The sequence below is a fragment of the Oncorhynchus nerka genome, linkage group LG20 (assembly GCF_034236695.1).
Source record: "Oncorhynchus nerka isolate Pitt River linkage group LG20, Oner_Uvic_2.0, whole genome shotgun sequence".
In the NCBI taxonomy this organism is placed as follows: Eukaryota; Metazoa; Chordata; class Actinopteri; order Salmoniformes; family Salmonidae; genus Oncorhynchus; species Oncorhynchus nerka.
The window spans coordinates 97,401,510-97,426,065 of record NC_088415.1 but is presented as its reverse complement, the minus strand read 5'-3'; the positions used below and the strand labels follow the sequence as shown (position 1 = coordinate 97,426,065).

Genomic DNA, 24,556 nt, shown 5'->3' with positions numbered 1-24,556 from the left:
ATAGGATAAAGTAATCCCTCTCACCCCCCCTCCCCCTGAAAAGATTTAGATGCACTACTGTTCCACTGGAGGTCATAAGGTGAATGCACCAATTTGTAAGTCGCTCTGGATAAGAGCGTCTGCTAAATGACTTAAATGTAAATGTAAAGGAATGAAGTGTTTTAACATGGACATTGATATTGTAGACAGTCTATTGGGTCTTTAGTTTATTAGTAATAAGAGGTTACAGTAAACTAAAGGTTCATCTTAAACTCAAATCCACAGGAGGATTTACATCATCAAGTCTCATAACAGATCAGCTGCTGGTCTGAAATAACCTCCGTCTCCAGTTCTCTAGTCTTTAAACGGTCAGGCTGATACACCAGTCAGTCTGGCCCTGGTAGATACAACCACAACTAAAAGTTCTAATAGAATACAGTTTCTCCCCAACCAGATTAATCCCCCTCTTCCTCCTTGACCTTTTTCTTCTTCTTTGACTGTAAATCACAAGAAATAACAAATTAGTATGTTGGTTCAGGCAGAACGGCTTAGATGAGCAGGAATATATATATTCTGGAGGCATGTCCCCATCAGCTACGTACTTCCTCTGTGGGAGAGACGGTCGCCTCCTCTTCCTCTACGTCCTCCTCGGCTTTCTTAAACTTCTTTTTCTTCTTCTTGGGAGTTTCTTCTGCTGCCGTTGAAGCCTCTGGTTCTGAATGAAAACAGAAAGCACCTTGAGACAACAGCACTTAACAGACGGCTGAGAACCTCATGATATGGATTGGGTTATAGAACAGGATGGATGGTGTGTTATAGAACAGGATGGATGGTGTATTATGGGTTGTGTTATAGAACAGGATGGATGGTGTATTATGGATTGTGTTATATAACAGGATGGATTGTATATTATGGGTTGTGTTATAGAACAGGATGGATGGTGTATTATGGGTTGGGTTATAGAACAGGATGGGTGGTGTATTATATAACAGGATGGATGGTGTATTATGGGTTGTGTTATATAACAGGATGGATGGTGTATTATGGGTTGTGTTATAGAACAGGATGGATGGTGTATTATGGGTTGTGTTATAGAACAGGATGGATGGTGTATTATGGGTTGTGTTATAGAACAGGATGGATGGTGTATTATGGGTTGTGTTATAGAACAGGATGGATGGTGTATTATGGGTTGTGTTATAGAACAGGATGGATGGTGTATTATGGGTTGTGTTATATAACAGGATGGATGGTGTATTATGGGTTGTGTTATAAAACAGGATGGATTGTATATTATGGGTTGTGTTATAGAACAGGATGGATGGTGTATTATAGAACAGGATGGATGGTGTATTATAGAACAGGATGGATGGTGTATTATGGGTTGTGTTCTATAACAGGATGGATGGTGTATTATAGAACAGGATGGATGGTGTATTATGGGTTGTGTTATATAACAGGATGGATGGTGTGTTATAGAACAGGATGGATGGTATATTATGGGTTGTGTTATATAACAGGATGGATGGTGTATTATGGGTTGTGTTATAGAACAGGATGGATGGTGTATTATGGGTTGTGTTATAGAACAGGATGGATGGTGTATTGTGGGTTGTGTTATATAACAGGATGGATGGTGTATTATAGAACAGGATGGATGGTGTATTATAGAACAGGATGGATGGTGTATTATGGGTTGTGTTATATAACAGGATGGATGGTGTATTATAGAACAGGATGGATGGTGTATTATGGGTTGTGTTATAGAACAGGATGGATGGTGTATTATGGGTTGTGTTATATAACAGGATGGATGGTGTGTTATAGAACAGGATGGATGGTGTATTATGGGTTGTGTTATATAACAGGATGGATGGTGTATTATATAACAGGATGGATGGTGTATTATATAACAGGATGGATGGTGTATTATGGGTTGTGTTATATAACAGGATGGATGGTGTATTATGGGTTGTGTTATAGAACAGGATGGATGGTGTATTATGGGTTGTGTTATATAACAGGATGGATGGTGTATTATGGGTTGTGTTATAGAACAGGATGGATTGTATATTATGGGTTGTGTTATAGAACAGGATGGATGGTGTATTATAGAACAGGATGGATGGTGTATTATAGAACAGGATGGATGGTGTATTATGGGTTGTGTTCTATAACAGGATGGATGGTGTATTATAGAACAGGATGGATGGTGTATTATGGGTTGTGTTATATAACAGGATGGATGGTGTGTTATAGAACAGGATGGATGGTATATTATGGGTTGTGTTATATAACAGGATGGATGGTGTATTATGGGTTGTGTTATAGAACAGGATGGATGGTGTATTATGGGTTGTGTTATAGAACAGGATGGATGGTGTATTGTGGGTTGTGTTATATAACAGGATGGATGGTGTATTATAGAACAGGATGGATGGTGTATTATGGGTTGTGTTATATAACAGGATGGATGGTGTATTATAGAACAGGATGGATGGTGTATTATGGGTTGTATTATATAACAGGACGGATGGTGTATTATAGAACAGGACGGATGGTATATTATAGAACAGGATGGATGGTGTATTATAGAACAGGATGGATGGTGTATTATGGGTTGTGTTATAGAACAGGATGGATGGTGTATTATGGGTTGTGTTATATAACAGGATGGATGGTGTATTATGGGTTGTGTTATATAACAGGATGGATGGTGTATTATGGGTTGTGTTATATAACAGGATGGATGGTGTATTATAGAACAGGATGGATGGTGTATTATGGGTTGTATTATATAACAGGACGGATGGTGTATTATAGAACAGGATGGATGGTGTATTATAGAACAGGATGGATGGTGTATTATGGGTTGTGTTATAGAACAGGATGGATGGTGTATTATAGAACAGGATGGATGGTGTATTATGGGTTGTGTTATAGAACAGGATGGATGGTGTATTATGGGTTGTGTTATATAACAGGATGGATGGTGTATTATGGGTTGTGTTATATAACAGGATGGATGGTGTATTATGGGTTGTGTTATATAACAGGATGGATGGTGTGTTATAGAACAGGATGGATGGTGTGTTATAGAACAGGATGGATGGTGTATTATGGGTTGTGTTATATAACAGGATGGATGGTGTATTATGGGTTGTGTTATAGAACAGGATGGATTGTGTATTATGGGGTGTATTATATAACAGGATGGATGGTGTAATATGGGTTGTGTTATAGAACAGGATGGATGGTGTATTATGGGTTGTGTTATATAACAGGATGGATGGTGTATTATGGGTTGTGTTATAGAACAGGATGGATGGTGTATTATGGGTTGTGTTATATAACAGGATGGATGGTATATTATGGGTTGTGTTATAGAACAGGATGGATGGTGTATTATAGAACAGGATGGATGGTGTATTATGGGTTGTGTTATATAACAGGATGGATGGTATATTATGGGTTGTGTTATAGAACAGGATGGATGGTGTATTATATAACAGGATGGATGGTGTATTATGGGTTGTGTTATATAACAGGATGGATGGTGTATTATGGGTTGTGTTATATAACAGGATGGATGGTGTATTATGGTCTCATGTTATGGGTTGTGTTATACAACAGGATTATGGCTAAGAGTTACTCAACTGACCTTCCACAGGTTCTTTCTTGGGTTTCTTGGTTTTGACTGTCACCGGTGTGGCCACCTCTTCCTCCTCCACCTCCTCTTCTTGGAAACAGAGGGGAGGGTGGAGTCTCCGGAGGGGTCGTACACCTTCACGTCACTACGGAGACATGACAGAACGTTAGTTAACAGCACAGTTGGTAATTAGCCGACGGTCGATTGATTGGTTTAAAGGCTGTTGGTCAACCAAGATGTTTTAGTCGAGCAGTAGCAAGTCAATTTATGGCACACGAGACACCTTTCTGATTCACCACCATCTCAGTGAATTGTTTGCGTTTGATTGTTAGTGTATATCAATTCCCCATTACATATATCACCAGTACTACATTTACCCTTCATTCCTATCATTTACAATCTACAATGCTTGTTTGGTTATGGTAATTTCAGTTAACGCATTCAATATATCAGTCTTTCAGCATTCTCATTGTTGGAGTGGACACATTGTTTGCAGAGTGGCAACCTATGCTACACTTGTGAGAGAAACTGTGTTTCTAGCATTTCATTTACCAGTTAATTTAGTCCTTATTTTGTTTGGCAGCGCTCCTGTCAATGTTGAGTAAGAATGCAAACGCATAGAAGTAGACCTATATGCTGCCTAGCCTGCGCGTGAATGTAGGCTTACAAATGGGCCCATCTGATAGTATTTCTGATGGGCTTAACGCACCACTACTAATGACCTGTGGAGCTTCTCAAAGTAATGCATTGTCACCTCAAAACAGCAAGCAAACATACCGTTTTACCATCCATTGAGAATTACAAAAGTTCCTCAATGTATTTGAAAAATATTCCCAACTCTCTCCTTTTTGACCACTCATGTCCTGCTCGGATCCAATGGAAACGTCATAAAATAAGGCTACCTGATTACTTCCTCTCATCTCTTGATCAAATAGCCTACAGCTGTCTGTCCCGAGCTCACTGGCGGGGGAAACCGGGCACAGAATATTTTAAAATATTTCAAGCATGCCCACCCCCCCAGACCAAGTTGCGAGCATAGGGCCCACCCCCCCAGACCAAGTTGCGAGCATAGGGCCCACCCCCCCAGACCAAGTTTCGAGCATAGGGCCCACCCCCAGACCAAGTTGCGAGCATAGGCCCCCCAGACCAAGTTGCGAGCATAGGCCCCCAGACCAAGTTGCGAGCATTGCCCCCCCAGACGAAGTTGCGAGCATAGGGCCTCCACCCCAGACCAAGTTGCGAGCATAGGGCCTCCCCCACCCCCAGACCAAGTTGCGAGCATAGGCCCCCCCCCAGACCAAGTTGCGAGCATAGGCCCCCCAGACCAAGTTGCGAGCATTGGCCCCCCAGACCAAGTTGCGAATATAGGGCCCACCCCCAGACCAAGTTGCGAGCATAGGCCCCCCCAGACCAAGTTGCGAGCATAGGCCCCCCCCCCAGACCAAGTTGTGAGCATAGGCCCCCCAGACCAAGTTGCGAGCATAGGGCCCCCAGACCAAGTTGTGAGCATAGGGCCCACCCCCAGACCAAGTTGCGAGCATAGGGCATCCCCCAGACCAAGTTGCGAGCATAGGGCCTCCCAGACCAAGTTGCGAGCATAGGCCTCCCCCAGACCAAGTTGCGAGCATAGGCCTCCCCCAGACCAAGTTGCGAGCATAGGCCTCCCCCAGACCAAGTTGCGAGCATAGGCCTCCCCCCCCAGACCAAGTTGCGAGCATAGGCCTCCCCCAGACCAAGTTGCGAGCATAGGCCCCCAGACCAAGTTGCGAGCATAGGCCCCCCAGACCAAGTTGCGAGCATAGGGCCCCCCAGACCAAGTTGCGAGCATAGGCCTCCCCCAGACCAAGTTGCGAGCATAGGCCCCCCCCAGACCAAGTTGCGAGCATAGGGTCCCCCAGACCAAGTTGCGAGCATAGGCCCCCCAGACCAAGTTGCGAGCATAGGCCCCCCAGACCAAGTTGCGAGCATAGGGTCCCCCCAGACCAAGTTGCGAGCATAGGGCCCCCCTGACCAAGTTGCGAGCATAGGGCCCCCTGACCAAGTTGCGAGCATAGGGCCCCCCCCAGACCAAGTTGCGAGCATAGGGTCCCCCCCAGACCAAGTTGCGAGCATAGGCCCCCCCCCAGACCAAGTTGCGAGCATAGGCCCCCAGACCAAGTTGCGAGCATAGGGTCCCCCAGACCAAGTTGTGAGCATAGGGCCCCCCCAGACCAAGTTGTGAGCATAGGGCCTCCCCCAGACCAAGTTGCGAGCATAGGGCCTCCCCCAGACCAAGTTGCGAGCATAGGCCCCCCCCCAGACCAAGTTGCGAGTATAGCCCCCAGACCAAGTTGCGAGCATAGCCCCCCCAGACCAAGTTGTGAGCATAGGGCCTCCCCCAGACCAAGTTGCGAGCATAGGTCCTCCCCCCAGACCAAGTTGCGAGCATAGGACCCCCCAGACCAAGTTGCGAGCATAGGGTCCCCCAGACCAAGTTGCGAGCATAGGGACCCCCAGACCAAGTTGCGAGCATAGGTCCCCCCCAGACCAAGTTGCGAGCATAGGCCCCCCAGACCAAGTTGCGAGCATAGGGTCCCCCAGACCAAGTTGCGAGCATAGGGCCTTCCCCCAGACCAAGTTGTGAGCATAGGGCCCCCCAGACCAAGTTGTGAGCATAGGGCCTCCCCCAGACCAAGTTGCGAGCATAGGGCCTCCCCCAGACCAAGTTGATACATAGGGCCTCCCCCAGACCAAATCAAATCAAATTTTATTTGTCACATACACATGGTTAGCAGATGTTAATGCGAGTGTAGCGAAATGCTTGTACTTCTAGTTCCGACAATGCAGTGATAACCAACAAGTAATCTAACTAACAATTCTAAAACTACTGTCTTATACACAGTGTAAGGGGATAAAGAATATGTACATAAGGATATATGAGTGAGTGATGGTACAGAGCAGCATACAGTAGATGGTATCGAGTACAGTATATACATATGAGATGAGTATGTAGACAAAGTAAACAAAGTGGCATAGTTAAAGTGGCTAGTGATACATGTATTACATAAGGATGCAGTCGATGATGTAGAGTACAGTATATACGTATGCATATGAGATGAATAATGTAGGGTAAGTAACATTATATAAGGTAGCATTGTTTAAAGTGGCTAGTGATATATTTACATCATTTCCCATCAATTCCCATTATTAAAGTGGCTGGAGTTGGGTCAGTGTCAATGACAGTGTGTTGGCAGCAGCCACTCAATGGTGGCTGTTTAACAGTCTGATTGAGATAGAAGCTGTTTTTCAGTCTCTCAGTCCCAGCTTTGATGCACCTGTACTGACCTCGCCTTCTGGATGATAGCGGGGTGAACAGGCAGTGGTTCGGGTGGTTGATGTCCTTGATGATCTTTATGGCCTTCCTGTAACATCGGGTGGTGTAGGTGTCCTGGAGGGCAGGTAGTTTGCCCCCGGTGATGCGTTGTGCAGACCTCACTACCCTCTGGAGAGCCTTACGGTTGAGGGCGGAGCAGTTGCCGTACCAGGCGGTGATACAGCCCGCCAGGATGCTCTCGATTGTGCATCTGTAGAAGTTTGTGAGTGCTTTTGGTGACAAGCCGAATTTCTTCAGCCTCCTGAGGTTGAAGAGGCGCTGCTGCGCCTTCTTCACGACGCTGTCAGTGTGAGTGGACCAATTCAGTTTGTCTGTGATGTATGCCGAGGAACTTAAAAACTTGCTACCCTCTCCACTACTGTTCCATCGATGTGGATAGGGGGTGTTCCCTCTGCTGTTTCCTGAAGTCCACAATCATCTCCTTAGTTTTGTTGACGTTGAGTGTGAGGTTATTTTCCTGACACCACACTCCGAGGGCCTCACCTCCTCCCTGTAGGCCGTCTCGTCGTTGTTGGTAATCAAGCCTACCACTGTTGTGTCGTCCGCAAACTTGATGATTGAGTTGGAGGCGTGCGTGGCCACGCAGTCGTGGGTGAACAGGGAGTACAGGAGAGGGCTCAGAACGCACCCTTGTGGGGCCCCGTGTTGAGGATCAGCGGGGAGGAGATGTTGTTGCCTACCCTCACCACCTGGGGGGCGGCCCGTCAGGAAGTCCAGTACCCAGTTGCACAGGGCGGGGTCGAGACCCAGGGTCTCGAGCTTGATGACGAGCTTGGAGGGTACTATGGTGTTGAATGCCGAGCTGTAGTCGATGAACAGCATTCTCACATAGGTATTCCTCTTGTCCAGGTGGGTTAGGGCAGTGTTCAGTGTGGTTGAGATTGCATCGTCTGTGGACCTATTTGGGCGGTAAGCAAATTGGAGTGGGTCTAGGGTGTCAGGTAGGGTGGAGGTGATATGGTCCTTGACTAGTCTCTCAAAGCACTTCATGATGACGGAAGTGAGTGCTACGGGGCGGTAGTCGTTTAGCTCAGTTACCTTAGCTTTCTTGGGAACAGGAACAATGGTGGCCCTCTTGAAGCATGTGGGAACAGCAGACTGGTATAGGGATTGATTGAATATGTCCGTAAACACACCGGCCAGCTGGTCTGCGCATGCTCTGAGGCGCGGCTGGGGATGCCGTCTGGGCCTGCAGCCTTGCGAGGGTTAACACGTTTAAATGTCTTACTCACCTCGGCTGCAGTGAAGGAGAGACCGCATGTTTTCGTTGCAGGCCGTGTCAGTGGCACTGTATTGTCCTCAAAGCGGGCAAAAAAGTTATTTAGTCTGCCTGGGAGCAAGACATCCTGGTCCGTGACTGGGCTGGGTTTCTTCTTGTAGTCCGTGATTGACTGTAGACCCTGCCACATGCCTCTTGTGTCTGAGCCATTGAATTGAGATTCCACTTTGTCTCTGTACTGACGCTTAGCTTGTTTAATAGCCTTGCGGAGGAATAGCTGCATTGTTTATATTCGGACATGTTACCAGACACCTTGCCCTGATTAAAAGCAGTGGTTCGCGCTTTCAGTTTCACGCGAATGCTGCCATCAATCCACGGTTTCTGGTTTGGGAATGTTTTTATCGTTGCTATGGGAACGACATCTTCGACGCACGTTCTAATGAACTCGCACACTGAATCAGCGTATTCGTCAATATTTTCATCTGACGCAATACGAAACATGTCCCAGTCCACGTGATGGAAGCAGTCTTGGAGTGTGGAGTCAGCTTGGTCTGACCAGCGTTGGACAGACCTCAGCGTGGGAGCCTCTTGTTTAAGTTTCTGCCTGTAGGCAGGGATCAACAAAATGGAGTCGTGGTCAGCTTTTCCGAAAGGGGGCGGGGCAGGGCCTTATATGCGTCGCGGAAGTTAGAGTAACAATGATCCAAGGTTTTACCACCCCTGGTTGCGCAATCGATATGCTGATAAAATTTAGGGAGTCTTGTTTTCAGATTAGCTTTGTTAAAATCCCCAGCTACAATGAATGCAGCCTCCGGATAAATGGTTTCCAGTTTGCAAAGAGTTAAATAAAGTTCGTTCAGAGCCATCGATGTGTCTGCTTGGGGGGATATATACGGCTGTGATTATAATCGAAGAGAATTCTCTTGGAAGATAATGCGGTCTACATTTGATTGTGAGGAATTCTAAATCAGGTGAACAGAAGGATTTGAGTTCCTGTATGTTTCCTTCATCACACCATGTCTCGTTAGTCATGAGGCATACGCCCCCGCCGCTCTTCTTACCAGAAATATGTTTGTTTCTGTCGGCGCGATGCGTGGAGAAACCCGTTGGCTGCACCGCATCGGATAGCGTCTTCCCAGTAAGCCATGTTTCCGTGAAGCAGAGAACATTGCAGTCTCTGATGTCCCTCTGGAATGCTACCCTTGCTCGGATTTCATCAACCTTGTTGTCAAGAGACTGGACATTGGCAAGAAGAATGCTGGGGAGTGGTGCGCGATGTGCCCTTGTCCGGAGTCTGACCAGAAGACCGCTACGTTTCCCTCTTTTTCGGAGTCGTTTTCTTGGGTCACTGCATGCGATCCATTCCGTTGTCCTGTTTGTAAGGCAGAACACAGGATCCGCGTCGCGGAAAACATATTCTTGGTCGTACTGATGGTGAGTTGACGCTGATCTTATATTCAGTAGTTCTTCTCGACTGTATGTAATGAAACCTAAGATGACCTGGGGTACTAATGTAAGAAATAACACGTAAAAAAAACTGCATAGTTTCCTAGGAACGCGAAGCGAGGCGGCCATCTCTGTCGGCGCCGGAAGTACACCAAGTTGATACATAGGGCCTCCCCCCCAGACCAAGTTGCGAGCATAGGGCCTCCCCCCCAGACCAAGTTGTGAGCATAGGGCCTCCCCCCCCAGACCAAGTTGATACATAGGGCCTCCCCCAGACCAGGTTGTGAGCATAGGACCCCCCCAGACCAAGTTGCGAGCATAGGGCCCTCCCCCAGACCAAGTTGCGAGCATAAGGCCCCCCCCTCCAGACCAAGTTGTGAGCATAGGGCCTCCCCCAGACCAAGTTGTGAGCATAGGGCCTCCCCCAGACCAAGTTGCGAGCATAGGGCCTCCCCCAGACCAAGCTGCGAGCATAGGGCCCCCCAGACCAAGTTGCGAGCATAGGGCCCCCAGACCAAGTTGCGAGCATAGGCCTCCCCCAGACCAAGTTGCGAGCATAGGCCCCCCCAGACCAAGTTGCGAGCATAGGCCTCCCCCAGACCAAGTTGCGAGCATAGGCCTCCCCCCAGACCAAGTTGCGAGCATAGGGCCCCCAGACCAAGTTGCGAGCATAGGCCTCCCCCAGACCAAGTTGCGAGCATAGGCCCCCCCCCAGACCAAGTTGCGAGCATAGGGTCCCCCAGACCAAGTTGCGAGCATAGGGCCCCCAGACCAAGTTGCGAGCATAGGGTCCCCCAGGCCAAGTTGCGAGCATAGGGCCCCCTGACCAAGTTGCGAGCATAGGGCCCCCCCCAGACCAAGTTGCGAGCATAGGCCCCCCCCCCCCAGACCAAGTTGCGAGCATAGGGCCCCCCTGACCAAGTTGAGCATAGGGTCCCCCCCAGACCAAGTTGCGAGCATAGGGCCCCCTGACCAAGTTGCGAGCATAGGGCCTCACCCCAGACCAAGTTGTGAGCATAGGGCCTCCCCCCTCCCCCCAGACCAAGTTGTGAGCATAGGGCCTCCCCCAGACCAAGTTGATACAATGCTTCTAGTTCAATGCAGACAGGCCATGATTCATATGATAATTTCCATCAGGATATTTTATACCTGCAGGCCACAATGTTTTATTTGTTTGCTTTAGGCCATTTTTACACATTTGCAATGGAAGTTACTTTTTAGGTTTGTATCACTTTCACTTAGATATAATTTTGATTAACCACATGAATGATTGAAAATACATTTGATTTAACCAAAAAGGTGCATATGAAAGCGATAACTGCAGATCAGTAGAAATGACAGCCTAAGATAAAATCCACATGAAAGGTTGCAGACTCCTCGTGTTGCCCATTACCGCCACCTTCAGGAGAGTAATGCCAGAATCAGAGAAAGCCAGCAGGACCAGAGGATGGTCAGGTTAACATCTTGATCTCTGGCTCCCTCCAGTCATTTATGTATTATTTCATCTAACAGGGAGCTTAGCGCACATGGGGTTCGGGAGCTTAGCGCACATGGGGTTCGGGAGCTTAGCGCACATGGGGTTCGGGAGCTTAGCGCACATGGGGTTCGGGAGCTTAGCGCACATGGGGTTCGGGAGCTTAGCGCACATGGGGTTCGGGAGCTTAGCGCACATGGGGTTCGGGAGCTTAGCGCACATGGGGTTCGGGAGCTTAGCGCACATGGGGTTCGGGAGCTTAGCGCACATGGGGTTCGGGAGCTTAGCGCACATGGGGTTCGGGAGCTTAGCGCACATGGGGTTCGGGAGCTTAGCGCACATGGGGTTCGGGAGCTTAGCGCACATGGGGTTCGGGAGCTTAGCGCACATGCGGTTGGGGAGCTTAGCGCACATGCGGTTCGGGAGCTTAGCGCACATGCGGTTGGGGAGCTTAGCGCACATGCGGTTGGGGAGCTTAGCGCACATGCGGTTGGGGAGCTTAGCGCACATGCGGTTGGGGAGCTTAGCGCACATGCGGTTGGGGAGCTTAGCGCACATGGGGTTCGGGAGCTTAGCGCACATGGGGTTCGGGAGCTTAGCGCACATGGGGTTCGGGGGAGCTTAGCGCACATGGGGTTCGGGAGCTTAGCGCACATGGGGTTCGGGAGCTTAGCGCACATGGGGTTCGGGAGCTTAGCGCACATGGGGTTCGGGAGCTTAGCGCACATGGGGTTCGGGAGCTTAGCACACATGGGGTTCGGGAGCTTAGCACACATGGGGTTCGGGAGCTTAGCGCATGTAGTTGATTTGACTCCAACAAACAATGTCCGCGAAAAAAAGACACATTTTAAATTTTTAACCAGTCCTTGGTCAAAGAACCGACAACTATCGGTTGTCATGACCCTCTTTGGGTACAGCGAGCACCATCCCCTCTGTCTCCTAAAACCAGGCTGCTGTGGTCAGAGAGGTCGTAAATTCAGGAGATTATCTCCTCATGGCCACAGTATATAGAGTGAGTTTTCATAGAGAGAACAAAGGAATTTCTTCCACCTCACAGAACTGGAGAACCGAACAACATTTATGTTCTGGAGAATGTATAAAATATCAGTGAAGAATACAGCTACGAACTGGTCCGTTGGGTACAATTTTGTGAAACTCATGAGACAATACGGCCACATTACCATAAATGTTTATACAATAGCTTCAGATATGAGGCTAATTGTTGTATAAGATGAGAGGATGATACTCTTTGTGAAATTGTGTAATGTGATTTTGGACTGTTTAATGAAGGAAACTAATTCCCTTTGGAGTTTAACTAAATCAGAGGACCGCCCATGAGCACAGTTATGGTCTGGTGTCCTGGGACAGGCCCTTTTCTGCTCTTCCGAATAAAACCCGGGTTTTCTATCACCAGACCAGCTCACCTCAATTACAAGATGGCTAAAGGTTGCAGACCAGCTTACCACAAGAGGGCCCAGGTTTGAGTAGAGACCATAAACCTAAGGTTTGAGTAGATGGCTGAATCTTTTAACCATACAGTGGTTAAACTCTTAAGACTATCGATACCGACAGAATAGAACAAGTCTTTGATATTAATTACTAGTCTGCAGCTAGGAATTCGGTATCATTGAACGCGAAAACCAACAGCCAAAATCTCTATCCTATAACGACATGAAGTAATGTCACTGAACCAGCCATTCTAACCACGACAGAGAGAGAGGACAAACTCTCCAACAGAAACAAGCGTTTCAACAGAGATACCGACGACACACTGAGCGTAAATATATATATTGATTGCAATTGTTCCCGAATTAGTGAGCGTTCATATGCGAAGGATTAGCATTTCAATTGTTATAATTATCACTGTCTAACAAGCCGCCATTAGGGCACATCCTCCTTTCTTTGTAAATATACTGCTCAAAAAAATAAAGGGAACACTAAAATAACACATCCTAGATCTGAATGAATGAAATATTCTTATTAAATACTTTTTTCTTTACATTGTTGAATGTGCTGACAAATCACACAAATTATCAATGGAAATCAAATTTGTCAAACCATGGAAGTCTGTGTTGTAACTTTAATGTGTTACAGAGTCCATGTTTAAGTTTATTCTTTGAGCTGTGTCGAGATATTTCTTTGGATTTATTTGCATATGTAATTGTATTGGGTTGTGTTGAATTGCGCTTTTTGACTGCAAGTCCCAGAATGCCTTGCGAGAGGAATGAGTGATAACGCGCCAATTATGTGCAGGTGCGGGTGATTGTGGCTGACTTTCCGACAGCATCTTACCTGCATTGCTCTGTACCAAAACCATTGTTGTTAAATGTAACGTAAACAAGTATTCTTACTAAAAAAAGCTTTCTTATCAAAACCGACGTCCCGAGTCATTACTTTAAGTTAGTTAATCTAAAAGTCTGGATTATGAGTCCCACTCAAAATTAAAGTGGAAAACTACTTAGCCCACATGCCCTGTATCATTTTTGTAAATATATCTATTTTGTTTGTTTGTGTGACGCATTTCTGTGAATTACTTAGTAAATAAATTATTTTAAGACAATTGATGTATGGATGACTCAGTGAAGACTGGGTTCGTGCAGATAACCAACTATTTACAATTTAATAATTCATTAATCAGAAGACTGATCAGATATTCCATTTCTGAAAGTTATTAGGAAAATTAACCTCTTAAGTCGACCCTCTACTTTTTTGAACATTCTGTTAAAAATCGCGCAACATTTCAGCGCCCTGCTAGTCATGCCAGGAATATAGTATATGCATTTGCTTAGTCTGTGTGGATAGAAAACACTCAGGCGTTTAAAAACTGGTTAAATCACTGCTGTGGCTTTACCAGAACGGCATTTATCGAAAAGCACAGGAAAAACTGATCACTGAAAATGGGAAAATATATCCATGCGCTACTTGAACCCATTGATAAAGGTGAACCACAATTAATTGACTGAGGTTGCAGTACCTACAGCTTCCACACGGTGTCTAGAGTCTTGTCATTTCCCTTCGAGTTTTTCTTGGTCAAACACATGCAGGGCACCGTATTTCCTTAGGTCTAGGACCGGATATTTCGTTGAGTTTCTAGCCGGACATTTTTCCAGACGGACAGCTAATGATCTTTACATCGCCTCCTGATGAATTTTATCGCTTATTAACGTTTACTAATACCTAAAGTTGCATTACAAACATATTTCGAAGTGTTTTTGAAAGTTTATCGTCGACTTTTTGAATTTTAAAAAATGACGTTACGTTTTGAAACAATGTTTTTCGTTTATCACACAGTCTACATATAACGATATCTAGGCTTTATATGGACCGATTTAATCGAAATAAAGACCCAAATAGTGTTTATGGGACATCTAGGAGTGCCAACAAAGAAGATGGTGAAAGGTAATGAATGTTTTCTATTTTATTGTGCGGTTTGTGTAACGCCCCGAAATGCTAATTATTTTGTTTACGTCCCCTGTGGGTCTTTTGGGGTGTTGCATGCTATCAGATAATAGCTTCTCATGCTGTCGCCGAAAAGCATTTTAAAAATCTGACTTGTTGCCTGGATTCTGCAGCGAGTGTAGCTTTAATTCGATACCCTGCATGTGTATTTTAATGAACTTTTGAGTTTTAACTAATACTATTAGCATTTAGCGTAGCGCATTTGCATTTCAGAGCTCTAGTTGGGACGCAGCGTCGGTAGAAGCAACAGGTTAACTTTAATCTGAATATGTTCCTTAGTGCCCTGACTTCCTTAACCTCTTACCTCTACCTGGGACGCTTGCGTCCCAACTAGAGCTCTGGAAATGCAAATGCGCTAAATGCTAATAGTATTAGTTAAAACTCAAAAGTTCATTAAAATACACATGCAGGGTATCAAATTAAAGCTACACTCGTTGTGAATCCAGGCAACAAGTCAGATTTTTAAAATGCTTTCGGCGACAGCATGAGAAGCTATTATCTGATAGCATGCACCAATACACTACAACAGAAAAGCACAGCAGGGGACGTAAACAAAATAATTAGCATTTCGGCGTTACACAAACCGCACAATAAAATAGAAAACAGTCATTACCTTTCACCATCTTCTTTGTTGGCACTCCTAGATGTCCCATAAACACTATTGGGTCTTTATTTCGATTAAATCGGGCCATATAAAGCCAAGATATCGTTATATGTAGACTGTGTGATAAGCGAAAAAAACAGCGATTTCACAGCGTAACGTCATTTTTTAAATTCAAAAGTAGACGATAAACTTTCACAAAACACTTGAGAAATACGTTTGTAATGCTACTTTAGGTATTAGTAAGCGTTAATAAGCGATAAAAAAAAATCATCCGTAGGCGATGTACATATCATTACCTGTCGTCTTGGAAAAAATTTCAGGAGAGAGCTCTTCCGGAATGATCTGGGCGGAGACCGGAGGTACGTCGTGCCCCTCTTTCGGTTCAACCAAGAATCAAAGAGGATTAAATTCACAAGATACTCGACTGCATGGGGATGCTGTGGGAGTTGAATGCTCGGTCTTATCTAATTCGGCTCACTGTTAACAATTGCTGGAAGTGGCGCAAGGATATTTATTTCCATTTTCTGTGATCAGGTTTTCCTGCGCTTTCCGATGTAACGCACGTTATGTAATAGCCACAGTCGTGATTTAACCAGTTTTAAAAACGTCCGAGGGTTTCCTATACACACATTCTAACCATATGAACGTACTATATTCCTGGCATGAGTAGCAGGGCGCTGAAATGTTGCGCGATTTTTAACAAAATGTTCAAAAAGTAGAGGGTAGGAGCAACTAGTTAAGTAATTACGGTTACATGATTAATCAGTTTAATCACATAACACAGACTGAGACGCGACAGACGGCGACGAGGCGCGACGCACGGAGACGTTGCCAGAGAGACGAGAGAGACGGCGACGTTACCAGAGACGGCGACGTTACCAGAGAGACGGCGACGTTACCAGAGAGACGGCGACGTTACCAGAGAGACGGCGACGTTACCAGAGAGACGGCGACGTTACCAGAGAGACGGCGACGTTACCAGAGAGACGGCGACGTTACCAGAGAGACGGCGACGTTACCAGAGAGACGGCGACGTTACCAGAGAGACGGCGACGTTACCAGAGAGACGGCGACGTTACCAGAGGCGGCGACGTTACCAGAGAGACGGCGGCGTTACCAGAGAGACGGCGGCGACGTTACCAGAGAGACGGCGGCGACGTTACCAGAGAGACGGCGGCGACGTTACCAGAGAGACGGCGGCGACGTTACCAGAGAGACGGCGGCGTTACCAGAGAGACGGCGACGTTACCAGAGAGACGGCGACGTTACCAGAGAGACGGCGACGTTACCAGAGAGACGGCGACGTTACCAGAGAGACGGCGGCGTTACCAGAGAGACGCGACAGACGGCTAGTTACCAGAGAGACGAAACAGACGGCGACGTTACCAGAGACGACAGACGGCGACGTTACCAGAGAGGCGCGTCGTTACCAGAGAGGCGCGACAGACGGAGACGTTACCAGAGAGGCGCGTCGTTACCAGAGAGGCGCGACAGACGGCGACGTTACCATTACAGTATCCGTTGACTTATGACTGTTGCTATGCAGTTCCCATGCCTTCCACGAGATGTCAGCAGTATTCAGAAATGGTTTCAGGTTTGTTATTCTGAAAAATGCGGGAGTAAGAGCAGTCTGAATGACTGGACCCTACAGTGTCAGAGCTTTTTCATGCTCAATCCCGAGAGCGTGCCTTTCTTGTTTACCTTTTATATTGACAACGTTATTGTCCGGTTGAAATATTATCGATTATTTAGGCTAAAAACAACCTGAGGATTGAATATAAAACATTGTTTGAAATCTTTCTATGAACTTGACGGATACAATTTGGATATTTTGTCTGCCTGTTGTAACTGTTTTGAGCCGTGGATTACTGAAGAAAACAAAACGGAGGTTTTTGGATAGAGAGACTATCGAACAAAAGGAAGATTTATTGAATAAATGAAAGTCTTAGTGAAACCATATGAAGATCAAAGGGATTCATTTTCTCTCTATTTCTGACTTGTGTAACTCTGCTTGGCTGGTTAGTTTTAATCTTAGTGAAACCATATGAAGATCAAAGGGATTCATTTTCTCTCTATTTCTGACTTGTGTAACTCTGCTTGGCTTCCCTTTGATGATCTTCATATGGTTTCACTAAGGTAAGGGATTCATTTTCTCTCTATTTCTGACTTGTGTAACTCTGCTTAGCTGGTTACTGTTTTGTAATGATTTGTCTGCTGGGCGATGTTCTCAAATAATCACATTGGTATGCTTTCGCCGTAAAGAATTTTTGAAATCTGACACAATGGTTGGATTCACAAGAAGTTCATATTTAAAACTATGTATAACACTTGTATGTTTTCAGATTTTTAAAATAATGAGTATTTCTGTTTTTGAATTTGGCGCTCTGCAATTTCCCTGGATGTTGGCCAGGTGGGACGCTAGCGTCCAACGTACACCAGTGAGGTTATTAATGCTCAGATGAGGTAGTGACTGAAAAGCATCAGGTAGTTTCAGGACTGTTGACATTAGTCATCATCATCACTGATTGGCATCTCATGTGGGCTGGTTGTTTTGGGCCTCTAGCAGTAAGGGGCAGAGAGAGCTACTTACTCCCTTCTCCTCTAGGTGGCGTAGTCTGGCCTCCAGCTTGGCACGGTTCTCAACTCCCATCTCAGCGTTTGTGTCCTCTCCCAGGGCCAGCGGATCGCCAGAGATGCTTTGGCTGCCAGCATCCTGGAGATCTGAGAAGAGAAAGAAGCTTGACTAGAACATGACAGCAGTACTGTAGAGTGGAGAGACATTCTGATTAGAACTAGATCACACCTGGAACACGACAACAGTACTGTAGAGTGGAGAGACATTCTGATTAGAACTAGATACCTGGAACACGACAACAGTACTGTAGTGTGGAGAGACATTCTGATTAGAACTAGATCACACCTGGAACATGACAACAGTACTGTAGTGTGGAGAGACATTCTGATTAGAACTAGATCACACCTGGAACATGACAACAGTACTGTAGTGTGGAGAGACATTCTGATTAGAACTAGATCACACCTGGAACATGACAACAGTACTGTAGTGTGGAGAGACATTCTGATTAGAACTAGATCACACCTGGAACATGACAACAGTACTGTAGAGTGGAGAGACATTCTGATTAGAACTAGATACCTGGAACACGACAACAGTACTGTAGTGTGGAGAGACATTCTGATTAGAACTAGATCACACCTGGAACATGACAACAGTACTGTAGAGTGGAGAGACATTCTGATTAGAACTAGATCACACCTGGAACATGACAACAGTACTGTAGTGTGGAGAGACATTCTGATTAGAACTAGATCACACCTGGAACATGACAACAGTACTGTAGTGTGGAGAGACATTCTGATTAGAACTAGATCACACCTGGAACATGACAACAGTACTGTAGAGTGGAGAGACATTCTGATTAGAACTAGATCACACCTGGAACATGACAGCAGTACTGTAGTGTGAAGAGACATTCTACTTCTAGTGATGGCTGGAACAAAAGCCTCACCTTGCCCTTGTTCTTGGCCGAGGTCTGTCCCACCAGAGAGGCGTGGTAGATGAGACCATATTTGGGCGTGTCTCTGCGCGTCTTCAGGGCTCTGAACAGGGCCTTCTCTGCTCCCAGGATCTGGACTGTGGAGGCCGGGTGCTTGGCCAGGTTCAACAGGGACCCTGTCAGAGAGAACCAGAGCATTTAGGAGCAGTTTGGGCGTTTCCAGCTGCCTACTACAGGTGTCCAGGTAAAAGGTTTTAATTCAAGCTCAGATGAGGTAGTGACTGAAAAGCATCAGGTATCAGGATTGTGACATATAGTCATATTAATCACCGCTTGTTTTGTGTTGTGAATGATTCCTGCTGTGTGATTGGCCGTTAGATCATGACTCACCAGCGTGAGAGATGAGCCGTGCCCCTACCAGTTCCCCCACCATGACAGTCAGGTTGGGAGCGATAGCCATCATCCTGTTCTTCAGATAGTCGTACAGTTGGGTGCGGTACTCTGTAATCTCTATCACCTGGTCACACAGGTGCATGATGTTGCCGATGTCCTCCTCTGACACCTCCGTTCCCATGGAGATCTCTGCAGCCAGTTTGACCTCTGCCTCCACCTCCTCGGGGAGATGCTCAGACAGGTCGGTGGTTGCCACGTTGGTACGAGCGCCTATATTCCGGACACTCTTGCAGTAGGCCAGGTTGTCAGTGATGATCTTCCCCACCTCAGGGAAGTGCAAGCCGTACCACTCCCTACAGCGCATGATGTAGTTGTTGAGCTCCTTGTCCAGGTCATCCAGCAGAGCTGCACAGATCAAAACACTAGTTACACCTGTTACTGAGCTACAGCCCATAATACTAGTTACGTGTTACTGAGCTAAAGCCCATAATACTAGTTACGTGTTACTGAGCTACATCCCATAATACTAGTTACACCTGTTACTGAGCTACATCCCATAATACTAGTTACACCTGTTACTGAGCTACATCCCATAATACTAGTTACACCTGCTACATCCCATAATACTAGTTACACCTGTTACGGAGCTACAGCCCATAATACTAGTTACACCTGTTACGGAGCTACAGCCCATAATACTAGTTACACCTGCTACAGCCCATAATACTAGTTACACCTGCAACAGCCCATAATACTAGTTACACCTGCTACAGCCCATAATACTAGTCACACCTGCTACAGCCCATAATACTAGTTACACCTGCAACAGCCCATAATACTAGTTACACCTGCTACAGCCCATAATACTAGTTACACCTGCTACAGCCCATAATACTAGTTACACCTGCTACAGCCCATAATACTAGTTACACCTGCTACAGCCCATAATACTAGTTACACCTGCTACAGCCCATAATACTAGTTACACCTGCTACAGCCCATAATACTAGTTACACCTGCTACAGCCCATAATACTAGTTACACCTGCTACAGCCCATAATACTAGTTACACCTGCTACAGCCCATAATACTAGTTACACCTGCTACAGCCCATAATACTAGTTACACCTGCTACAGCCCATAATACTAGTTACACCTGCTACAGCCCATAATACTAGTTACACCTGCTACAGCCCATAATACTAGTTACACCTGCTACAGCCATAATACTAGTCACACCTGTTACTGAGCTACATCCCATAATACTAGTTACACCTGTTACTGAGCTAAAGCCCATAATACAAGTTACACCTGTTACTGAGCTAAAGCCCATAATACAAGTTACACCTGTTACTGAGCTACATCCCATAATACTAGTTACACCTGTCTACAGACCATAATACTAGTCACACCTGCTACAGCCCATAATACTAGTCACACCTGCTACAGCCCATAATACTAGTCACACCTGCTACAGCCCATAATACTAGTCACACCTGCTACAGACCATAATTCTAGTCACACCTGTCTACAGACCATAATTCTAGTCACACCTGTCTACAGACCATAATTCTAGTCACGCCTGTCTACAGACCATAATTCTAGTCACACCTGTCTACAGACCATAATTCTAGTCACACCTGTCTACAGACCATAATACTAGTCACACCTGTCTACAGACCATAATACTAGTCACACCTGTCTACAGACCATAATACTAGTCACACCTGTCTACAGACCATAATACTAGTCACACCTGTCTACAGACCATAATACTAGTCACACCTGTCTACAGACCATAATTCTAGTCACACCTGTAGAAATAGAAAAAGTATATATACAGTGAGTGCAATGAGGTAAGATAAGGGAGGTACGGCAATAAATGGGCCATGGTGGCAAAGTAATTACAATATAGCGATTAAACACTGGAATGGTGGATGTGAATAAGATGAATGTGCGATTAGAGATACTGGGGTGCAAAGGAGCAAGATAAATAAATACAGTATGGGGATGAGGTAGGTGGCTGTTTACAGATGGGCTATGTTCAGGTGCAGTGATCTGTGAGCTGCTCTGACGGCAAGGTTTGTCTATGGAGATTGCATGGTTGTGTGCTCGATTTTATAAACCTGTCAGCAACGGATGTGGCTAAAATAGCCGAATCCACAAATTTGACAGGGTGTCCACATACACTACATATACAAACGACTGTTATAGTTCCAACATTTAGACACAGGACATTAGTAATATGTATCTATTCATAGACTCAACATTGTTAGGGGGTGAGTTCAACAACCGGCTGCTGTCAGTGTTTGTTATGATGGTTAAGGTTAGCTGTGGTCTCAGCTGTAGTGAGGAATACTGCTGAACACCTAAAGGCTTCTGCATGCTTCCCATCCCAAACTGTTGGGGTTAGTTAGTGCATATCTTCAGAAACGTGTTTGTTTGGTCTTCAGTCAGGTGTTTTCCCCGGATGTTTGGAGCAGCAGGGTAGCCTAGCGGTTAGCGCGTCGGACTAGTAACCGGAAGGTTGCAAGTTCAAACCCCCGAACTGACAAGGTACAAATCTGTCGTTCTGCCCCTGAACAGGCAGTTAACCCACTGTTCCTAGGCCGTCATTGAAAATAAGAATTTGTTCTTAACCGACTTGCCTAGTTAAATAAAGGTAAAATAAAAAATAAAATCTTAAACGATACTCGTTTTCCATGCACATTTTCAAACTTCATAAATACTGCACCAAACAGCTTACGTAGATTTAAAATGGTAAAAATATGCCATTTCTTGAGCCATCTTCAATTATTTCTGACTAGTTTGAGGAAGTGTATACTGGCTATGGCTTCTCAAGTTGGACAAACACTACTATTGCCGCTTTTCTCATTTTTCAAGCAACGGTCTTTTAATTAAGGGAGTATGCGAACACGCTGTTGGTTCACCTAGCTGAAGCCTTGACTGACAGCCCTTGTGCACTAACTGGTAAACTATAGTAAGTCGCTCTGGATAAGAGCGTCTGCTAAATGACTTAAATGTAAATGTAAACAACAGGAGAGGTGAAAGTATTCTGTCTACCTGCCAAGGCCTCTGTTGTGTCCTGGAATTTCTCAAAGTGCTTCAACTTCACTCTGGAAGGAGAAATGGTGGCGACATGTTATTTGTCAACTCCAGAAACATGTTCCTTATGCTGATAATGTGTAATACTACTGTTCATTGACAACGTATTCCCCTCGAATCTAAACACTGCTCTCTCCAGACATGGGGCCATAACTCACACTTTGTTGGCCTTCTCCGGAGTCTCGAACTCCTTCCATAAACTGTCCACCTCTTGGAGCTTTGACTCATCGAGGACCTGAAACAAAAAAGGTTTAAAGTTCTATCAAGTACACGGGCATACCATACATTAATTGCATTAACTCAACTCGGTTTACATGTGTTGTCATTAAAACCCGTCAGTAATGTGACAAGAAAGCCAGCACGCGGTCCCTCCAAAGTACCACGCACCAGTTATGCTAACTTGGAAGAGAAGCCTATTTGAAATGTTGGGTAAACATTGGCAACAAATAAATTATTTAACTTCGAAAATAGAACGGGTTCAAATAGTTGCATAATTACTAAAGCCAAGTCCAAGGTAGCAAAGTATCTGTATATCCAGCAGATCTAGGTAACTTGCCACATGCAACGTGGTTGCTTAACTGCAGCGTGTTGAGAACTACCACGACGACCTAAATAGAGAAGCCATGTGTACTATAAACAATGTTAAACAGGTCTTGACATTGAAATACTTTGTATTTTAATACAATATCTAGCTACTCCAGGAAAACAACGTATTTAGTTAGCTACACCGCGAAACCGGTTCAATTATTGAAAATTGTCATGCACCCATCTAAAATTATTAGAATATAACTTTAGCTAAATACTCACTTTAAATATTGCATAACAAGCAGAGGTTTCAAATAAAACAAACTTATCTCCTAGAAAGGCTTCGCTAGTCGCAGTTCCAACCGGAATGTGTTCCACGAGGTGATCTGTGTGCCTCACCCGGAAGCACGTCCTCTCTCTAACATCGCGAGAAGTGGCAGAGTGAACTATTTGGAGACAAACAAATCCGACGAGAACATTTTGGTCGCGAACCGCGTACACGTATTTTGCAGTTGTTATCGCGCTTATGTTCCTAACGCCAACAGTGCATGTTCCTTCCATACAGTAAAACCTTGCAGTACAAAACGATACACGCAAGTTTAAACCACGCCCAGTCTCTACTGTGATAGGCCAACAGACGGGTTGGAACTGTCTATCACAGTATAAAGAATACTGTTTACATACATCCTGTCAGTTCTCTGTTCTGCCCTGCGTGGTATTACAGTGAGCCCGTATATACGAAAGTTGCATTTGCCATTTATTACTTAGCTAATAAAAAATACATAGTATAAAATCGGTGACTCATTGTTATATTTATCCTGATACCAGATTTGAATTTACGCAACTCTAACAGACAGTCCATGTTACCAGTACATTACTTTAGCACATATATTTCCAATCATAACAAAAAAATGTTTAACTACTTTATTACTTAGCTATGTGTGTATATATTTTTGATCATGCACTGTTGAGAAAAGTTTGCAAGTAAGTATCCCGTGCACGTGACGAAAAAATCTTTGATTGGAAGATGAACGCACCCCATTCCCAACAGCTATCGTAGTCAATAAAACGGTGACCGATTTGACCAGCACTATCGAGCCATCATTGATATTGAAATGAAGTTGCTCAATGTGAAAATACAATATAGACCAACGAAGCAACTCTGTTTCCTCTGTCTGATTTCTCTTTACAATGAAAGGGGGTGCACCGTTCCTGGAAGTACTGCAATACCAGGTCGATGCGTGGAGTGGACGGAGCAAGCCCTATTCCATCTCCCTATTCCAAAAATCAATTTAATATATGATCCCCAGATAGGGGACGTATCAGATATTAAACTGATGAGAACAGATTTTTTTTTTTTTTTTTTTTTGGAAAAGTTTTATTTACACATTTCCTTTAAAAACAGCTCATACATTTTTACATCATTTATACACATAAAAACGGCAATAAAGGCATAAAACACAGCATTTGAAAGTTACATTTAAATTAGTTAAAAAGTACATGTTGTTAAAACCAATGAAAACAACCATGAATAAAAGTACTTTCCTGTAAAAACATCAAATCTGTAAAAGCCATTTAAAATGTGTACTAATGATCTAACAAGGGTCAAACATTTTAAGACATGAAAACATGTTAAAAAGTCACTTTGTTAAAAGGCTGTCTTCGGTCCCTTGTACAGGAACGGGTGAGTCCTTATCAAACTCGCCTCATCCTGCTCCTCTGAATAAATTACCATCCCTTCCGTCGGGGCCCAGAGGAGATCCCTCCCCCTAGGCGCATCGCCCTAGGTGCCGCAGCGCTGTCAGGCCGTGG

At 45.1% G+C, this 24,556-nt stretch overlaps 2 non-coding genes and 1 pseudogene across 2 annotated transcripts; all 3 read right to left on the bottom strand.

The window, feature by feature from the left end:
• Window positions 1-191: 191 nt before the first annotated feature.
• On the bottom strand, window positions 192-23,320 carry LOC135563135 (nucleolar protein 58-like; annotated as a pseudogene).
• Window positions 18,980-19,059, bottom strand: LOC135563156 (small nucleolar RNA SNORD11B). The gene has a single exon (XR_010460309.1). It is a non-coding gene; the product is annotated as a small nucleolar RNA SNORD11B (small nucleolar RNA).
• A 620-nt stretch (window positions 23,321-23,940) lies between the features above and the next one.
• On the bottom strand, window positions 23,941-24,124 carry LOC135563154 (U2 spliceosomal RNA). The gene has a single exon (XR_010460307.1). It is a non-coding gene; the product is annotated as a U2 spliceosomal RNA (small nuclear RNA).
• Window positions 24,125-24,556: the final 432 nt, after the last annotated feature.